Raw genomic sequence first — 18,760 nt, forward strand, 5'->3', positions numbered from 1 at the left:
TTCTGCAAGGGGCTGATATTGCACCAGCCAATCTTAACTCTGCATTAAGGAAGGGTTTTGCCCTTTAATTAATACTTCTCCCTCAGTACTAACTGGGCTGTGAGGCTGACCCCTGAGCTAAATGCTTAGAAAGAAAACAATGAAAATATCCACTGTCCATGACTCGTTTAAAACAAATCCTGTCCCTCCTGTCTGCACTGGCAATGGTGAGAGGAAACCAAGCCAAGTGATTCATTGCCTCGGGAGAAGTTTAACCACTTCCATTCTCTGTATCTTTACTGTAAGGGAAAGGAACAAGAAAAGCAAATTGAGTTCACAGAGAAAAAGTGGCAGATTTCTTTTTTCTCCAAGGCTCTGAGAGCAAACCCTGTTCTCCACATGACCCTCTTCTTTATATTTAACTTCTCCCCATTGGGCTGGATTACTGCTAGTAGCAAATCCTCGCTCTGCTCCCTTCAGCATCTCAATGTGGTTACGATTAGATGAGTAATGTCCATCCTTTCCTCTTCAACCTGCAAAGGAAACTTCTGCTTCACCACACCAGCTAACAAGAAGTCATGAAAGCAGTTTCCTTGGGAATTCCAGTCCTTGTATTACCACCGAAAACACTAGACTGAGAAATGAGTGGTTCTTTAAAATCAATGTCTTCAACTAAGAGGCTATTCTGATCCCACAGGACCAGCCACCCACACAGGTCAATATATAACTTAGATATTTCCCCAAAATCACGTTGATACCAATCCTTCAGTATCTAAATGCTAAAGGTTTATTTATAAAAAGAAAGAAAGGTGAGAATTAAAATTGGTTAAAGGAATCAAATACAATAATTGCAAAGTTCTTGGTTCAGGATTATAGCAGTGATGGAATAAACTGCTGGCTTGATAAGTCTTTGGGTGCTTCCAAATCACTGGAAGTTCCTCTCCCTTGGTTAGATGCTCCCATTAGTATAAGTCCATAGTCCAGAGGTTTGAGCAGGATAGAGGCACAGTGGAGATGTTTCCAGTGCCTCTTTTAACTTCTGCCATGTGGAGGGAAACTCGTTGTTTCAAAGTCGTCAGCACAGCTAGTGGAAAATCACAGGTGAAAAATGGGAGCTTGGAGTCACATGGGTAAGTCCCCATTTTGCTCAGTCATTGCAGGATGGATACTTTGCAGGATACGTCAGATGGAACGTTCACAGAAAAGTCCGTTCAGCGTAGATGGGCGCCTCCCATGGTCCATTGTGAATTAAGTGTCCATTCGATGGGCCACTCACTGGCCAACAGCTCACTTCAGCGGATGCATAGAATGGAACATACAGAAAGAAGATATTTATACATACAGAGACCATGAAAAGGTGGAAGTAGCTATACCAACTGTAAGAGACCAATCAATTGAGATGAGCTATCATCAGCAGGAGAAAAAAACCTTTGAAGTGATAATCGAGATGACCCATAGAAGGTGTGAGGATACTTAACATGGAGAAATAGATTCAATTAGTGTAATGACCCAACCATTCCCAGTCTCTGTTTAAAACTAAGTTAATTGTATCCAATTTGCATATTCAAGTTCAGCAGTCTCTCTTTGGAGTCTGTTTTTGAAGTTTTTTTGTTGCAAAATTGCCACCTTCAAGTCTGTCACTGAGTGGTTAGAGAGGTTGAAGTGTTCTCCTACTGGTTTTTGAATGTTATGATTCCTGATGTCAGATTTGTGTCCATTTATTCTTTTGCATAGAGACTGTCCGGTTTGGCCAATGTACATGGCAGAGGGGCATTGCTGGCACATGATGGCATATATCACTTTGGTAGATGTGCAGGTGAATGAGCCCCTGAGGGCATGGCCACTTTGGAGAAATGGAGCTCCAGAGTGTCCAGCCCCTGCTGCTGTGCCAAGAAGCACAGACGTGGGACAGCATGGAGGAAGCCAAGCTGTTTGGCCCTGTCCTCCACTGGGCACTAGCTGTCATTGTCTCACCAGGCTGGGACAATGGTCGGTCTTGGGGCTGGTCTATTTGCTCTGAACCCTCAGATCATGTGCTCTGATCCATGAACAGCACGTCAGGATCAAGGCACATGTCCTCGACCCCAGACCCCAGCTGCAAAAGCCTTGGTAGGATGGATGGAGTGGCCATGAGGACAATCCCTCCAGGAACTGCAGGGTCCCTAGGACAGAAGAGCTGATTCCCTGAGGCTCCTCCTGTATCTCAGGTTCTCCCTAGAAAGGAGCCAGTGACTTTTCTCAGAGTCTCATGTCCTGCATCTCACAGGGGTGGGTTTCAGTCTCTCAGGCCCCAGCCAGGCCTGGTTTTCACTGTTAGTGCTTAATGCCACCATGCAGAGCTCTGGCTGACAGTCCCAGCTCCTTCCCTCTGCTCCCCTGCGCCCCCGCCCCAGGAGGCGTAAGGGTCCCAACATTGCACTGCACTGACAGCTCTGGAAAAGTGGGGCTGCTTGGGTCCAAGCTGGGAGGACACAATGGAAACGGGACTCTTCTAGTCTCTCCTTTGCAGCCCTCTGACGGGGTTAAGGGGAAATTCCACCCCAGACCAGCCCATTCTACTCACCTCCAAGAGGTGCTGCAGCTTGTCTGGGGTGGGGGTCTCGGTGAGCAGGCACCTGACCATGGCGTCCAGGCTCTGTAAATAGGTGTTGTGCAGAGTCTGCAAGAAGCGGGAACACCCGTCAGTCATGGGACATGGGGCTACACCAGTCACGGGACCGGGGGCGTTCTCTGGGAGCCCTGGCCAGACCCAAAAGGCACATCTTGGCCTCTCCCATTCACATCACTCCAAGGACACTTAGCAAGAGTTCACAGCCGGATGCCTGCTGGCTCCTCAATCCTTGCCCTTAGCAGTTCTCTGTGTAGGGCCTGGTACCCAGCAGACTAGGGACCAGCCAAACTGCAATGGGTGGGAGGAAGGATCCCTGGGAGAGTCCAGGCAGCAGAGCACAGAATGAGAAGAGGGAAGGCTGGGATCAGCCACAGAGGGGTAACACAATCCCCCCTGGAGGGAAGGGGCCCTCCCTGCCAGTTAGTCTCGGGCCTGTTCCAAGCTCTGCTCACCCCTCCCCTATTCTCAGGGGCTCCATCAAACCGAGGGAGCAGGGACCAGAGGCGGCTCCTGCTCCTGGGACAGGGAAGTAGGATCGTGACCTACCTGGAAGTGGGTGGTATCCTGCCCAGTGCCCATCATGAAGATGGTGTAAAGAAAAGCCCACAGGAGGCATGATTCCAGCTCCAGGGCAAGCAGCGGCTTCAGTTTGCTGTGGGGAGAGAGGAGCCCGTGTTATCCTTGGTGGCACCGGAGTGGCGCTGGCACTGCCATGGACATGACCCCCTCCCCCGCAGTGATCCCCTCCCTACAGCCACTCAAACGTTACTGGAGTGAAATCACCCCCCAGCCAGGAAAGGGGGGGATGTTCCCGCCTCCTCTGCTGGGGAATGTGAACAGCCACAACTGGGGGTAATCTAGGCCGGAGAAGATCTGGGACTCCCGGCTCCAGACCCGATCAGCACCAGGGTTAGGGCAGCTGGATGGGACGGTCCTGGTACCTGAGCCTGCAAACTGCGGCCATGGAGCTGGAGATGATGGAGGTTGGCTCTGGCACCAGGGGCAGATTTTCAATCAGCTCCTGAGAGACCCCAAGAAGATAAAATTGCATGTGAGACTCAGGCCCCACAGGCACTTCCCAGGGAGGAGGCCAAAGTGCTCTGCAGAAACAGCCAGTGTCACCCCCACCCCGAACCAGCTGGGCCCTCCATTCCTCCCATCCATCAAACTTCCTTCCCCCTCCCCTCCCGCCTTACAATTCCCCCACTGCCAGCTCCCGATTGGTGTCAGCAGCTCTCCCTTCCCTGCTCCCCAGCCCTCAGCCACAGGAACCACTGTCCTCTGCTTCCCCCTCTGGCGCCACCAACTCTTCCTCCCATTTCTGGGTCCCTCGCCCCAGGGGCCAGACACGGGGTCCCACTCACCGCAATGCTCTCCACGAGGGCCGCTTTGGAGAAGTGAGGCTCCAGAGTGTTCAGCCCCTGCTGCTGTGCCAAGACGCACAGACGTGGGACAGTATGGAGGAAGCGGAGCTGTTTGGCCATCAACTAGGAGTGGGGTGGGGAGAGAGAGAGAGAGATAGGTAGGGACCTCCCCAACCCACCTACACCAGCTCCATGGCTCAGGAACCCCATGGAGTTGGACAGGGAAAGCCGCTCCGCTTCCCAAAACCAGTGTCGCCCTGCACAGACTGGGGTTGTAACTGGGACAGTGTCTGCGGGGAGCGGACACCTTGGCCTGCGTGAGACAAATGCCCCCACTTCGGGGTGCCAGGTAACAAGGGAGAAGTTCCCCACATTGGGGGTGATGGATTCTCTGGGACAAGATCCCCCTGTGTGGGTGGGGATGGAAGAAGGGGCAGGGCAGACTCAGGGGCAGCGCAGCTGTAAGATTTTTGTACCTCAGCTCTGCCCTGGAGGTGCTCCTGGATGACCCTGATGCTGTCTTGTTCAAGGGACACCTCCTCCTTCTCTTCTTCCTCCTCCTCCTCAGCCCACTCCTGCTGGGCACTGGGGGTCTCTGCACCAGGGAGAGAAGGAGAAAGGATAATCTATGCTGCCACTGGGGGATGCAGTGTAGAGAAATGGCTCAATGTCCCCCATCCTCAACAAGAAACCCCATGGCATAGAGGGCCCCACCCTGCCCCTCCCAGAGACAACCTCAGGCCCATCATCCTCAGGGCCCTGTGGCCGTCAGCCCCCCCCCCCCCAACATCATCAGGGAAGGCTGGAGCTCCCCGGACTCTGCCCAGCATCTCCTGCCACAGGGTGTGGCTGTGCCACCCCCACTGGTGTTAGTGGGGCTCCCGTGGCTCAGTCCTGGCGCCTTGGTGACCCAATGGGCACAGGGTGTTACTAGTCCCCTACTGCCCCTGTCCTTCCTCCTGTCCCCCAGATCTCCCCTCACCTGCACAGAGGGAGCCTTCAGCCTCAGGGCTGTCAGACCCCACAGAGGAGGTGCTGGCCCCTCGGGAGTAGGCAGAGCTGCTGGTCCCCATGCCGGAGCTGCCCAGCTCCTGCTCTGGGCTGGCTGGGGGCTCCTCGGTGGCCAGGCTGGTGAATGGCTCCTGCTGGGCCCTGGCGCTGGGCTCCTGGCTCCTGTGCTTCTTGGAAAGGAAGCCACAGAGCCACCTTGCCCGGCTCCTGCCCTCGCCTGGGTCCCTCCTACATAGCATCACCCGGGGCCACCTCCATTTGGGACCAAAAGGTGCCTCAGGGCCTGCTAAAGGAGCTGGTGTTTTTCTCTTCCTCCAGAAGGTCAGGGAGCTTCTCCACTTTGCCTGCCCACTGGCCTCTTCCCCGCCCGCGGGGACAGAGGGGCCACTCTCCTCCTGGGCAAGATGGACGCTGCTCCCTACTGGCTCCAGAGCCACCTGCCCAGCCTTCCTCCTCAGCATCCGCTTCAACCGCTCCATCCTGGAACTGAGTGGGGAGCAACCATGAGTCTGGGCTCAAGGCAGCCTCTCATTAACGGGCCTGCCTGCTCTCCTGCCCACGTCCCCTCTGCTGAGGCAATTCCTCCTCACCACACACTCCACCCCAGGGCAGGGGGGCTGCCGTCCACACGCACTGGCAGCAGCTCACAGCACAGGCTGCTCCCAATAGGGCCCTGTGAAACTGGGAGAGTCTTGTTCTTTCAGAGCAATGGGGCTCTCCGTTAGTTTGGACAAGCAGCTCCCTCCACCCCAGTAGGCCCCGCTCCCTCCCAGGCCAGAGAAAGAGCAGAACCCGGATAGTCCTCAACGAAAGTTCGTTCACAAGGTGCCAATCCTGGGAGGGAGGAGTCGCCCTCAGTTCCCACTGATTTCACTGCTTGCGGTTGTGGGTGTTCAGCACCTGGCAGGTTCTGCCCTCCCCAAAGACTCTCGACGTTGGGAACAATCTCCTGCAAGGGAAGGACTGGGAGCCCTATTGCTGGGCCATTCCCACCACACTGGCGATGGCTCTGGAGACCTCCACTCACTTGCTCTAGATGGGATGGAGCTGGCTGGCACATGCTCTCTTCCTCGATCTTCTGCACCCAGGTGGGCTGGAAAGGGTGCTGCACAATGCCCTGCCAGCAGGGTAAGGGGTAGAAGCCAGGAGATCGAAAGTGGCTGTGAAAACAAGACAATGTTTTATTGCCAGCCTAGCAACTGGGGGTTTAGAACACTGACCTACGACCAGCAGGACACCCCCCATCTCCAGGTCTCCTAGTACCTCACGCACATTCCTGAAGCGTGATGGCCCAAAGGCTCTAGGGCATTTCTTCGGAGGTGTCTCCGCTGTCGTCGTCTTCGCGGTTGTCATGTTCCATTCTATATGATTTTATAAAAATATGCTAATGAGTGTGAATATAATGTAACTGCAATATGCTTCATGCAAAAGGTCTCTTGTAAGGTATCATTACAACGCTTATAATCTACTGAGTGTGGTCATCCTATTTGTATAAATTTATCACTTTTGTATCTGTATCTGGGTGGAAGAGAACAAATGGGGCAGCCATCATGAGAAATCCACTAGCTACCACCTGAGCTGGAACAAAGGCTTTACCAGGGGAAAGGAGCGTGAGGAGGGCTCCAGGGAGGCATGGCAAGGCCCAGCCCAGCCGAGCAGCTCCCTCCAGTCCGTTCCTGACGGAGCGGCTCCCTCCGGCCTGGTTTCGTCGGCCCCTTCCTGGCCCCAGCTGAGTACCCCAGGCCCAGTGGCTGTTTTGACCATATATGGCCTGTGACGTTATGGGTGTAATATAATATCTCATTGGAAGGCGACAGGGCCAGAAAGAGTTAATTAACTCACAGACTGACTTAACCCTTTAAAGACTGGTTAGGAAGATATGTAAAAATCCACCGACTTTCCTTTTGAAAGAGCCAGTGTGGATAGCTTTGAAAAGGTCTCAGATGGAGTAAGAGCTGTTAAGAAAGTTGAGCAGCTCTATAACCAAGCGGCTGTGTTTGGCCAGCTGGTTGGGAAGACAATGGTGTTGGAACAGGAATGTCTCCCTTCTGATTCTTTAAGTGAGCAGTCTGTGATCTAACCTGTCACAGCTTCTGCACCTTCTATTTGTTTCCATCACGCTAGGTGTCTGGCTTTCAAGTCTTGCCTACAGGAGGCAGCCAGCCTCTTCTTGTTGGGATTTCTGGAGCTTGTGAGCTGAATTGGCAGGTGGCAGCTCCAGCCTTTATAGGCAGAGGCTGGCTGGCGTGTCACACAATCTCTTTATTACTCGCCTGAGATGGGTCACCTACTTGTGGCTCTGAGTATCCATATAAGGAAAAATCCCAAAAGGTTTGACCATCTATGGCTATCAGATACCAGTGATGTGAAAGTGCCATCACCACAGCGGTGACCATAAAGCCAGGTGTTTTGACCATCTATGGCCTGTGATGTTATGGGCATAATATAATATCTTATTCAGCCAATCACTCAGACAAACAAGTTGTTTATATTTGCAGAAGATAATGCTGCCCGCTTCTTGTTTACACTTCTCTGCACGAGATGTCACTATTGTTTCCTTGGCAATGGAGTGTGATGTCACAGACTGTGTACATCATCATGTAATGACTGACTGCACCCATCACTTTTAAACCACTTGGTTTGCACCCATGCCCTTAATCTTGTCCTAAAATTACTTTTTCATGTCACTAAGCTCTCTTGTTGCTATAGGGTACTGTAGGTGTGAGGCAGGGTGGGTTGGGAGAAGAAATATTCTTTATCTGAAGTGATCTGTGTGAGGAAAACATTTGAAAACTTGTTTACTGAGTAATGTGAGTTCTTCACTCTACTTGATAGCATTTCTCTGTTTGTAACATGAACTTGTGAACACCACATCCAATCAATTCCAAAATTCCAGGAATATTCTAGGCATCAGTGAGCAGAACGGTATTGGTTTTGGTGAAAATTGGAATGGGAAATAGACCAGTAGTGCTTAAGTTAGGTTTGGCGCCTAACACCCACCGATTTCAATAGGAGTTATGCACCTAACCTGCTGGTGCAATTTTCAAAAGCACCTTTAAGCATCTGTTTGCATCTTAAGCACCTAAATACCTTTGCAAATCTGGTCCTTCATAAATGGACGTTAATAATACTTTATCCTACTGTTTGCCTATCTTGTCTATTTGTTTAGATTGTATTTGAGGCACGGGACAATCTCTTACTATGTTTTTGTAATGGGACCCTGAATTTTGGTTGGAACATCTAAACACTACCGTAAAACAAAAAATGATCAGCCCCATAATATAAAGGCCCACCAATGATCTATTTTTCAGGGCTAGTCACAGGCCCAGCTGCCTCAGAGGAAAGTCTGAGAAACCCCCTACCAAACAATTATGGATTAACCTGCCCATAGGAGAAGTTTCTTCCTGACCCCTATCAGTTAGTGGTAGGCTTATATCCTGAAGCATGAGGATTTATATCCCTTCTACATTTTGTATACCAGCAAAGTTTGGATGATATTGTCCATATAAGTGTCTAATCCTTTTCTGAATCAGCAGCGTCTCACCCAGGAAACTCAACCCCAATATCCTGAGGAGAGAGTCACACACACACAATCAGAGACTGAGGGCTCTCCCCACCTTTAGCAACAACTGAAACCCCCTCCCCACAGGGACATGTCCTGATTTTATTTGCCCCCATGTTAATCCAGCCCAGAGCCTGCACCCCTCCCGCCTGGTGAAAGTGAGTGAGGGTGGGGGAGAGCGAGCAACGGAGGAAGGGGGATGGCGTGAGCGGGGCCTTGGGGAAGGGCCACGGCAGATCCTGGGCTGCTCTGAAGTTCACAAAGTGACTGTGTGTGTGAAGAGGCTGCAGCCCCTGAACTGCCGGACAACTCACAGACTGATTCTGCCCCTCGGCCCCTGCGCACACGGGATGGGACATCGCTCGGCCCCACGGCCCCAGGCTGCCGCTCGTGGGGCTGCTCCCAGGCAGCTCAGCCCCCCCCCCCGCCCACATGCTGCTGCCCCCCAGGCCCAGCTGGGGTGGGGGGTGAAGCCCTTTCACTCCGCGCTGCCTCTGCCCTGTGGCCCCAGCCCGGCTCCCACGGGCCCGGGCTGCTCCCGGGGCAGGGGCGCAGCCTGGCGCCTGGAACTGGGTGTCTGAGCCCCTGGCCCGTGCGGAGCCGCCACTCACCGTCCCGCCTCAGCGCTCCTCGGACCGGCCCCGCGCCGCGCGCCTGGCCCCGGCCGCCGGCTGCCCCGAGCCCGCGCCCAGCAGCGCCGGGCGGAGTCCCACTGGTGCCGCCCGCGGGGACTGAGCCGCGCAACCCCCCGCCGGCTCCCCGGGGCTGAGGCACCCCCGGCCGCGAGCGGGATTCGAATCTCAACGGCCGCAGCGCGCGCCCGGGACGGGGGGGAGGGCAGCGAAGCCTCGGGGCGAGGGAACCGGGGCCTCACCTCACGCGCCGAGTCTCTGTCCCGCGCTCTCTCCGCCAATCAGGGAGCGGGGAGAGGCGCGGCGGCGACGACCATAGGGCCCTCCTCCAATAGAAGGCCGCGTGTGACATGGAGAACTACGCTACCCACTGTGCACTGGGAGGGGGCGCGTTGTCTGAAAAACCGGGCCGTCACTTCCGCTCTGAGAAGAGCCAGGAACTACAACTCCCAGCCTGCACCGGGGCGTCCCGTCCTCTCGAGCCCAGGTAAGGGCGGGTCCCTGGGTCAACCTGACACCTCCCCCCCAACTCCTCATCCCCGCCCCGCCTCCCCGTGCAGTGTATTAAACTGCCCGCGAGGAACGTTCTGCGCCGCTTCGCCCCCTGCACAAAGCAGCTGATCGGGGCGGGGGAGGGGCGAGGACCGGGGCGGCCGCAGCTCCTGCCGCCCCCCAAACCCTGGCGCCCGAGGCGCCGCCGGCCCTGGCGAGGGGCAGGTCTGTGCGGGGCAGTTTAGTGCCGGGTCTGTCTCCTTCCGGTGACTTTATTCATTTGTCTGCACTGCGGGGATGTTCCCAGCGCCCCTTGTTTGCTGGGGCTGTAACCCCCGCCCCGCCTCCAGGTGTGAGCTGGTTTCTGTGTGTGTCTGATGAGCCTTGTAACCGGCTACTTCTCAGCTCCCCTAACTCCCGCTGTCCCCACCACCCAGCCCCTTCCTCCTCCCTCGGGTGAGCCCGGCTTTAAACACCCACTGCAGTAACAGTGTCACCCACAGACAAAGCTGCCACTGAACTGAATTAATCCTCCTCATTCCCCGAGCCCCCCCTCGCTCCGCCCGTTCCCCCAAAGACCTGCCCCTGCCCACCCCTTCCCCTGAGGTCCTGCCCTCACGCTGCCCCTACCCCCGAGTTCCCCGCCTCACATGGCCTCTTCCCCCTAATCCCTGGCCGTTTCCCTAAAGTCCTGCCCTGCCCCTTCCTCCAAGGCACCGCCCTCGCATTGCCCCTTTTCCCCAATACCCCACCCTCACTCTGCCCCTTCCCCCGAATCCCCACTCCCGCATTGCCCCTCCCCAATACACCCCTCCCCTGCACCCTTTCCCCAAGGACCCACCCCCACCCTCATATTGCCCCTCCCCCCAAGTTCCCGCCCCTGCACCACCCAGTGACCCAGGAGCAGGCCAGACCCGGGAGGGGAGAGGCAGAAACATGCTTTGCTCTGCCACCGACTTCCCGGGTGTCCTTGGGCACATCACTCAGCCTCTCTGGGCCTCAGTTCTCCCATGCAGGAAATGGGGCTGGTGGTGCTTCCCGCCCTCGCACGAGCCTGGGAGGAGAACTACCCTGCAAATTAGGAAGATGCTTGGATCCTGGAGTAATGGGGGAGGGGCGCAGGGGGAGCATATTAGCACCATCATTTGGTATATGGAGTCTGTTTGGAAACAAAATATTTCCCTCAAGTCATTCCAAACCCTGTATTCAGCCATAACCTTGGGAAATACGTAATGGAGCAGTGTGTTTTTCCCGTGTAGCCAGCAACGACCTGGCACCACCCCCAGCTCTGCCCCCTTCCTGCCACTGCGACCCCATCTCACCTCCTGACCCTGGCTGGGTGCCCCCAGCCCCTCGTAGCAGGGGGCTGTGTAGGGGGGTCTCCTTGCAACCATCAGTGGGTGTCTGGTGGGTGCTGTCACCTCCGCCAGAGACCCCCAAGAAACTCACTAGCTTCCTCCACATGTGGGGAGGGGCTCCTACTTTCTGACTTGGGGGGGGGAGATTCCATGATGTCAGAGCCCGTGGGGGGAGGGGTTCGAATCACGAGTCTGGAGTGGCAGGGCAACCCCCTCCCCCAGTCAGATTCTGCTAGGGGGCTGGGATCTCTAGGGAGGGAGACACAGGAAAAAACAGTTGCCACTATGGAACCCAGGAGTTTTGGCTCCCAGTCCCCCTGCTCTCACCTCTAGACCCCCCTCTGCTCCCAGAGCCAGGGATAGAACCCAACCCCCACCCTGCTATGACCATTAGACCCACTCCCCTTTTAGGCTTGCTGCCTCATCTATCCACCCAGCCCACCTGTCCATCCCTTTGCTTCAGGTTTCTGGGGTGTCACCCCTGCTCTGCACTCCCCCAGTGCAGCCCAAGACCTTTCCTCCCCCCAACCACATTTCCTCTCCCTCCTCATGCTGGATCATCTGCTTGCCCCCCCACCGCCTCTTGGGGTGTGCTGTGCGGCGTGACTGGGGATTGTGCAATGGCCCAGCACTAGGCAATGCAGAATGTAAACCACAGGCCCTGCCCTGCCCTGCCCCGCCCCACCCCACCCCACCGGAGCTGCTTTCCAGGTGCATCGGAGCCCAGCACCCTGCACCTGTGACTTCCTGCCCCACAAGGGGCGAGCTGCAGTCCCCACCACGTTCCGCAAAGGGGAGAAGGGTCAAGCCAACCAGCCCATTTAGGATGGGGGAATCAACACCCTTTTTTCTGCACAGCCACTGACCATCAGCAGGATTCCTCCTCCTCCTCCCTCCTGTGCCTCAGTGCGACTAAATCTCCACACCTAGACAGCCGGTCCATCCGCTGCACCTCAATCCCCCATGCCTAAGCCTCCCTGCCAAAGTCCTGCACCTGGCCCCATAGAATTAAGTCTCACATGTCACTGGGAACTCAACTTCTTGTGCCCAGAGAGTCTCAGCCCCCCTCAGCAGATGACCTGAGTCTGAGAAACACAGTGTCCGTCTTCTCCAAAGAAGTACTTGGAGAGTTTTTTTTTATGTGACCATGTGGCCTAATGGATAAGGCATCTGACTTTGGATCAGGTGATTGAGGGGTCAAGTCCCTTTGTGATTGTGCTTGTGCAGTTTTACCATTGTTCTGAAAGTCCTGCTTCCTTCAAGGCTGGAACTTCTTCTTGGCCACTCAGGCCAATGCTCTGGCTTCAGCAAGAGCCCCAGGAAGGAGTTGGGGGTTGGGCACCACAAAGGCTGGGACATGAGCCCCAGGTGCTTCCAGTCTAGCCTTTGCCATTCCTGACTTGCCAAAGAAAATGGACGGCTGCCTGGGCTAGCATGTAGAGCAGTTTCCCTCTTCCAAATGTGCACCTGTCCCTGTGCTCGAGGGGGTTTGCTAAATAGCACCTTGGGAGCCTGGGTGTTTCTCTGCTTCTCGCCAGCTGGGGAAAAGCCTCTTGGGGTAAAATATCCAGCCCCACTACAAAAGTGACCACGGAGAGTGGGAATGGTTAGAGGCCCCACCGGGGGGGGGGGGGGCTGGCCCTGCTTTCCTACCGTCTTCTGATGTTGGCCGCCTTCAGTGGGTGTTTGGCATGGCAGGGAGCAGGCTGGCTAGGGGTCTTTGTCACTGTCTGCTGGCCACGCATAGGCATGGTCCTCCTCTCCTCTGAACAGCCAGAGTTAGTCTGTGCTTGAAAAGAGAGACACAGGAGACTCCAGACAAGAGGATGAGAAAGATTGAGAAAGGACCTATGAAGACAGCACACACTACAGGGACACTGCCTGGTTAAGGGATGTGGAGGCACCAAATTGCCCCATTTTTCCTGGTACCCTACGCAGCTCCGTACTGCTCCAGTGGCCAGCCCGATCCCCAGGCTGGCTGAGCCGGCCAGGAAAGCTGCCCCTGCTCCGCCTCTTCCCACCCCTGCTCCATCCCATTCCCCCCGCCCCAGTCTGCCCCTTCCCCCGAGCTACATCCCGGTGGACTGCAGGAGGGATCAGGTGCACCCTGCACTCACCAGGCGGTGGGAAGTGGAACGACCTGGCCCCAGCCTGCTCTGCTCCACCAGCTCCGAGCTGCACCACTGGTGAGTGTTGTGGGGCATTTCCCCCCACACACACCCCAAGTTCCAAGGCTGGGAGCAGAGTGCAGAGGGCTGGAGCCGGATCATTCCACTTCCCGCCGCAATTACCGGGCGGCGGGAAGTGGAGTGACCTAGCCCCAGCCTGCTCCACTCTGCCAGCTCGGGCTGGGGGACGGGGGTGCTGTGTAGGGCACCAAAATGTCTAGAGACAACCCTGAATAGATCATTTTTCCACAGGGACTGATGGCTGTTAGAATAGAGATATTCAGGCTGCCTGTACAGGCCTAGACTTTAAGAACTTAGGTGTATTTTTATCACTTAGCTAGTGACAGGGGTATAAAACAAAGAACCAAAATCCCAGTCTGCCTGTGTCTAGGCCTTCTCTCCCTAAGAGAGTCTGAGGCCTGGTTCCTAGGCTAAGGCCTTTGGCTAAGGAGCAGGGGCAGCCATAAGCTGGGAAGCGAACGGTCACATCCTCACCTCCCAAACCTGTCACACTGAAGTAAGGTGGGGTTGGGCTGTTAGGAAGACGATCCTGTCCCAATAGTGCCCATCACCATCAAATAAAGAAACAGATCTTAAGAGAACATCCGGTCTGGCAAGAAATCCCTTCTCAATGGTTGTGGTTGTGAAACCCTCATTTCTGTAGGTTTTATCTTTATGGCCCCCACTTTTCTATTGTCAATCTGTCTGGTTCTCTAATTGTTTCTGTCTGCTGCCGAATTAATTTTGCTGGGTGTAAGTTAATTAGGGGAGTGGGATATAATTGGTTAGAGAATTCTGTTACAATATGTTAGAATTGGTTAGTTACATTTCAGTACAATGATTGGTTAAGGTCTAGCTGAGAATATTACTGTATAAACTGGGGTCAGACAGGAAGTGGGTGGGGAAATTGGAATCATGCTAATGGGGGGGATGGGAATAGGGAACGGGGAACAGGGACACAGGCAAGGCTCTGCGGTGTCAGAGCTGGGAAGGGAGACGTGGGATAAACACTGCAGTGTCAGAGCTCATAGACTTTAAGGTCAGAAGGGACCATTATGATCGTCTAGTCCGACCTCCTACACAACGCAGCCACAGACTGTCACCCAGCCACTCCTGTAACAACCCCCTGACCTATGTCTGAGCTATTGAAGTCCTCAACTCGTCGTTTAAAGACTTCAAGGTGCAGAGAATCCTCCAGCAAGTGACCCGTGCCCCATGCTGCAGAGGAAGGTGAAACCCCCCCAGGGTCTCTGCCAATCTGCCCTGGAGGAAAATTCCTTCCTGACCCCAAATGTGGCGATCAGCTAAACCCTGAGCATGTGGGCAAGACTCACCAACGAGACACCCAGGAAAGAATTGTCTGTAGGGATGTGGGGTAAACGCTCTGCGGTGTCAGAGCTGGGAAGGGAACAATGTGGAACAGACTCTATCAGTGTATAGAGATAAGCCTGACTGGTGAGAAGGGCTTCAGAATCTGCTTCCTTGGAAACTAACCCCAGTAAACGTCACTTTGTCTGCGCTTCCGACTTCTGGTCTTTTGCTGCCTGCGTGACAAGAACCAGGGAAGTGGGCGGGGAAAGGGAAAGCCCTCTAACAATAGCACCTTGCTCCTCTCCCTCCAGGCTCAGGGATGGGCAGGACTCCAGGCTGTGCTTTGAGGGATCCTGGTACAGGGGCTGGTGGGGCAGAAAGGATTGTAGATTCTGACCTGCACTCTGGAGAGGAGGTAATAAGTGAAGGGGGCATTTTTGACTCCTCCCCTCCTCAGGGTCCCCAGGACTAAAATGCTACATTCCACAGGGCCAAATGAGGGGGTGACACCACTTGGTTAATGAAAGCCACTGCTGTAAGTGAGGTTTGAACTCACAACCTCAGCATAGCTCTTCTCAGCACTGCCCTATAAGTACTGTATGCTAACCAATTGCACCACTGGAGCATCTGTTAATTACTATTCTCCCAGACCCTTGGGTTGATAAAGGCAAAGCATGACCCCCAAAATATTTTCAGTGGAGTTGAGAGCGGGTAGCAACAAGTGTTGGTACTTGGTGGGGTGGATTCTTCTTAAGGATTCCAGGCACCATTTGACCCTTTTGTTCTTCTCTGTGTAATAACAGAGCTGATTAAGACTCAATGTAGGTCTTGCTGCAGACCAACAGATCTGAAATCACTGATAACCGGTCTAAGCATTAGTCCTGCTTTGGGACAGTGTGTCTCATACAAGAAACTGCACAGTCTGCACTAGCAGTGAGGCTCCCTCACTAACAGCTGAAATCAGGGAGAGCTGTGAGAAGTGCAGGGCCCCAGGGGTGCTTGAACAGGGGGGAAAAACATCCCAGGACTTTTAAAAATAGGAGGTCTCTGCCTTACCACTTTGTAATGACTGTAAGGGTGAGTGAGGGTGGGGAGGGGGCGGAGAGCAGTGAGCGGGGGGCGGGGTCTTGGGGGAGGAAGCAGCGTAGGAGTGGGGCCTTGGGGAGAAAGGGTGGTGCAGGGGCGTGGCCTGGAGTGGAAGGGATGGGGCTACTGTTTGGGCTCTGGTGGCCGCTACTTTTAGGGAGCCTGCCCGGCTCCTGGTGGGACCACAAGACATCCCAGAGGAGAGAGGGTGGCTAGCAGAGCGGTGACAGGGTGGAATGGCACGTGACCGGCAATGTGGCCAGACAGCGGAAGGAGAAAGGGGTTTTCCCCCCGGGAGGTGAGAGGCGAATTCTGGGTTTTCATTGACCCAGGACTGCAGCTGTGAGTGAGGTGCAGTGAAGGGAGGAGCACATCCAAAGAGTTTTTGGTGTCTGGATTTAAGAGCCCGAGGCAAAAGGCCACTGCCCAGCACGCTGGGGTGGGGGGGGAGTGTTTTGCTCATAGTGTTGTGTTATGAATCCTGATTGTGGTGTTTTCCCAAGTTAATGCAAGGTGATTTTCCTCCTTTTTATTAAAGTTTCTTTTCTACACACAGTGCGTGTGAGTGGGGAAAGTATCACATCTTAGAGGCACCCAGTGGCCAGGGTTAGTTTCCCCAGGTTACTGGGTGGGGGCTTAAGCAGATTGTGTGTTGTATTGTTGAAGAGGAGCCCCAAGCACCCAGACAGGGAATTGTAACTTCAACCTTCAGAGTAAGAGCCAGAGGTGCTGCCAGCTGAGCTAGCCAGGCCGCCTAAATGTATTAACCCCTTTCACTGCAAGAGCAAACACTGGGTACTTCTGTGCTTCTCAGCAGCTGGGAAAAAGCCTCTTGGGGAAATATCTCCTGCCCCACTGCCAAAAGGAGCCCCTTGAGTGGGAACGGTCAGAGGCCCCACCGGGGGGCTGGCCCTGCTTTACAGCCACCTTGTGATGCTGGCCGCAGAACGAATGCTGGTCTGTGGGTGGCCTTCAGTGGGGGTTTGGCATGGCAGGGAGCAGGCTGGCCGGGTGTCTTTGTGGCTGTCTGCTGGCCACGCATAGACATGATTCTCCCCTCCTCTTGCCCTGCCCTTGGTTGCTCTGTGGCTCTTAAGCCTTCCCTTGGAGCTGTCAGCACCAGCTGCCTCTGCTCTAGGTGCCCAGAGCAGGAAAGGTGAGTTGGGCTCCAGCCTGGGTCTCTTCCTCCCTCCTGCCTAGCCCTGACTATGAAGCCTGGCCCTGGCACTCCTTCCTTTAAATGCCATGTGGACAAGAGGAAGAGTGTGGCAGCTGCAGGGACCAAAGTTGTGGACATCAGGTGAAGCAGCAAGAAACAACCATATGGTCAACCCACAGGAATCTCTAGCCAGACTGTTAAGTTCTACGGCCCCAACCTATAGCAGCCAGCCCATTGAACCAGCCAGACCAAAGACCTATCTCCAGTGGGCATCAGTCACCCAGCAGGAGGGAAAAAGCCTCACTTTAGTTCACCTCGAGAGAGGCTAGCCAAGCACATTTTGCTCCAGGGCTTCATAGCAAAGCAACATACCTCTAGGAGGTCCCACTGAGATGTGAACTCAGACTCCAGGATTCAAAGTCCTGAGTGCTGCCCATTACACCACAGGACCTGCTGCTAGTTCATTTTCTCGACACCCCCGTGACTCTCAGCTGGCTGGTTTGCAGTCTGAACTTATTGCTTCCCACTAGCTGCTTCCTCTCGCCGGACCCTCTCGCTCCTCCTCCCTCGACTGTGGTCCTGCACGATCAGATCCGCGGGTCCTGCCCTGAGTCCCCGCATCTCCCTGCTTTGTCTCCATTCCCTGCAGGCTGCAAAAATGTCAGGGGAGGCTGCCCCTCCCTTCACTCGGTGCTCCCACTCAAATCGGCCAGCTGCAGCCTCATCTCCTGGAACTCGGCCAGCTTTCGTTTGATCCAGTCGTACAGTCACATGCTGACTGGCTCCCCAGCCTGCATGACCTTGTGGAAATCCCACAGGCAATGCTGCAGGACTTGGCACCATTGGTTTCTTTAATGTTGCTGTTTTCCTGACCACCAGAACAAAGCCGCCAGCTCCTCCCCCACCGACTCCCACCAATACTCCTGGTTGCCATATAACCCTCTGATGCTTTCCCGTTCTGCCAACACTGCCAGGCCTCGCCATCCTGCTCCTTTATCTTGCAAGCTCTGGATGTTCAGCTTCCAATATCCTCTGCTGTGAGTCAGGGAATTGCCCACATTGAGCACACAGTGAGAGTTGCGTGATCCAAACAGTCCATTGGCACCACCCTGCACTGGGCTGTCAACGTGCTCTCCTTCACGTAAATCCAGTCAATGCAACTCCTGGCCTGTCCCCGCAGAAAGGTGTATCCCCTCTGAGGCTGGTGTTAGCTTGGGTCAGAGGAATAGGAGGCTACCACCCGCCCCCCACTGGTTCCACTACAGAGAAACACGTCCTCTAAGCCAACCTCGCTACAGACCTGCACCAGGTAGTGCTCATCATAGAAGAGTTTCCTCTGATGGTCAGGAAAACAGGACCAGCAGTCCTCAGGTCAGTTGCAACAATTGAAATCCCACCCCAACACCAAACACTGTGCAGTCCAGAGGAAGGGAGCCAGTTCTCTCCATAGAACTTCCCTTTCACACCTTAACTGGGGACCATACACACTAATATAGCCCTAACCAGTGCCACAGAGCACAAAGCCCACCAGTAATGCCCTCCCTGGTTGGAGCTCCAGCCCCTTCTCTACTAGCATCATGAATGTGAAGAACAAGACTCCAACCCCATCATTCTTCCCTGGCCTGGAGAACAGAGAGATGGGCCCTTCCACCACTCACCCTCTGCCCATCAAGCTACCCTACACTTGTTAATGTGCATTTCCTGAACACCCACCATGTCCAAGTCCAGCTGCTCCAAGGCACTAAACATCAAGCCTCTCCTCCTGGGCCCCCAAATCCCTTCCATCTTCCACACAGCCATTTTCACAGCTGCCCCTTCCAGGGTACTGCCCTCTCTCAGCTGCACAGAGGAGTTTTCATCCCCTATACCTGCCTGTCACTGCCCAGCACCATTCCTGAGGGCCATCCTGCCTCACTCTCTTCCTGCCATATTGGGACCACTAATAACTCATGTAGGAGAAACAGCTCCCATCCTTCATTGTTAAAGGTCAGGCCAGCCAACTAGGGGCAGAAGCCCACAGTATCTTT

The 18,760-nt window shown here is 54.8% G+C and overlaps 1 protein-coding gene across 1 annotated transcript in view; it reads left to right on the top strand.

Annotated features, from left to right (window-relative positions):
• Positions 1-18,760, top strand: part of LOC120404793 (zinc finger protein 850-like) — a gene marked incomplete at its 5' end in the record, with an annotated part of 508,632 nt that overhangs the window by 344,893 nt on the left and 144,979 nt on the right. The window lies entirely within an intron of this gene.

This window comes from Mauremys reevesii, linkage group 4 (genome assembly GCF_016161935.1).
Source record: "Mauremys reevesii isolate NIE-2019 linkage group 4, ASM1616193v1, whole genome shotgun sequence".
Lineage (NCBI taxonomy): Eukaryota > Metazoa > Chordata > Testudines > Geoemydidae > Mauremys > Mauremys reevesii.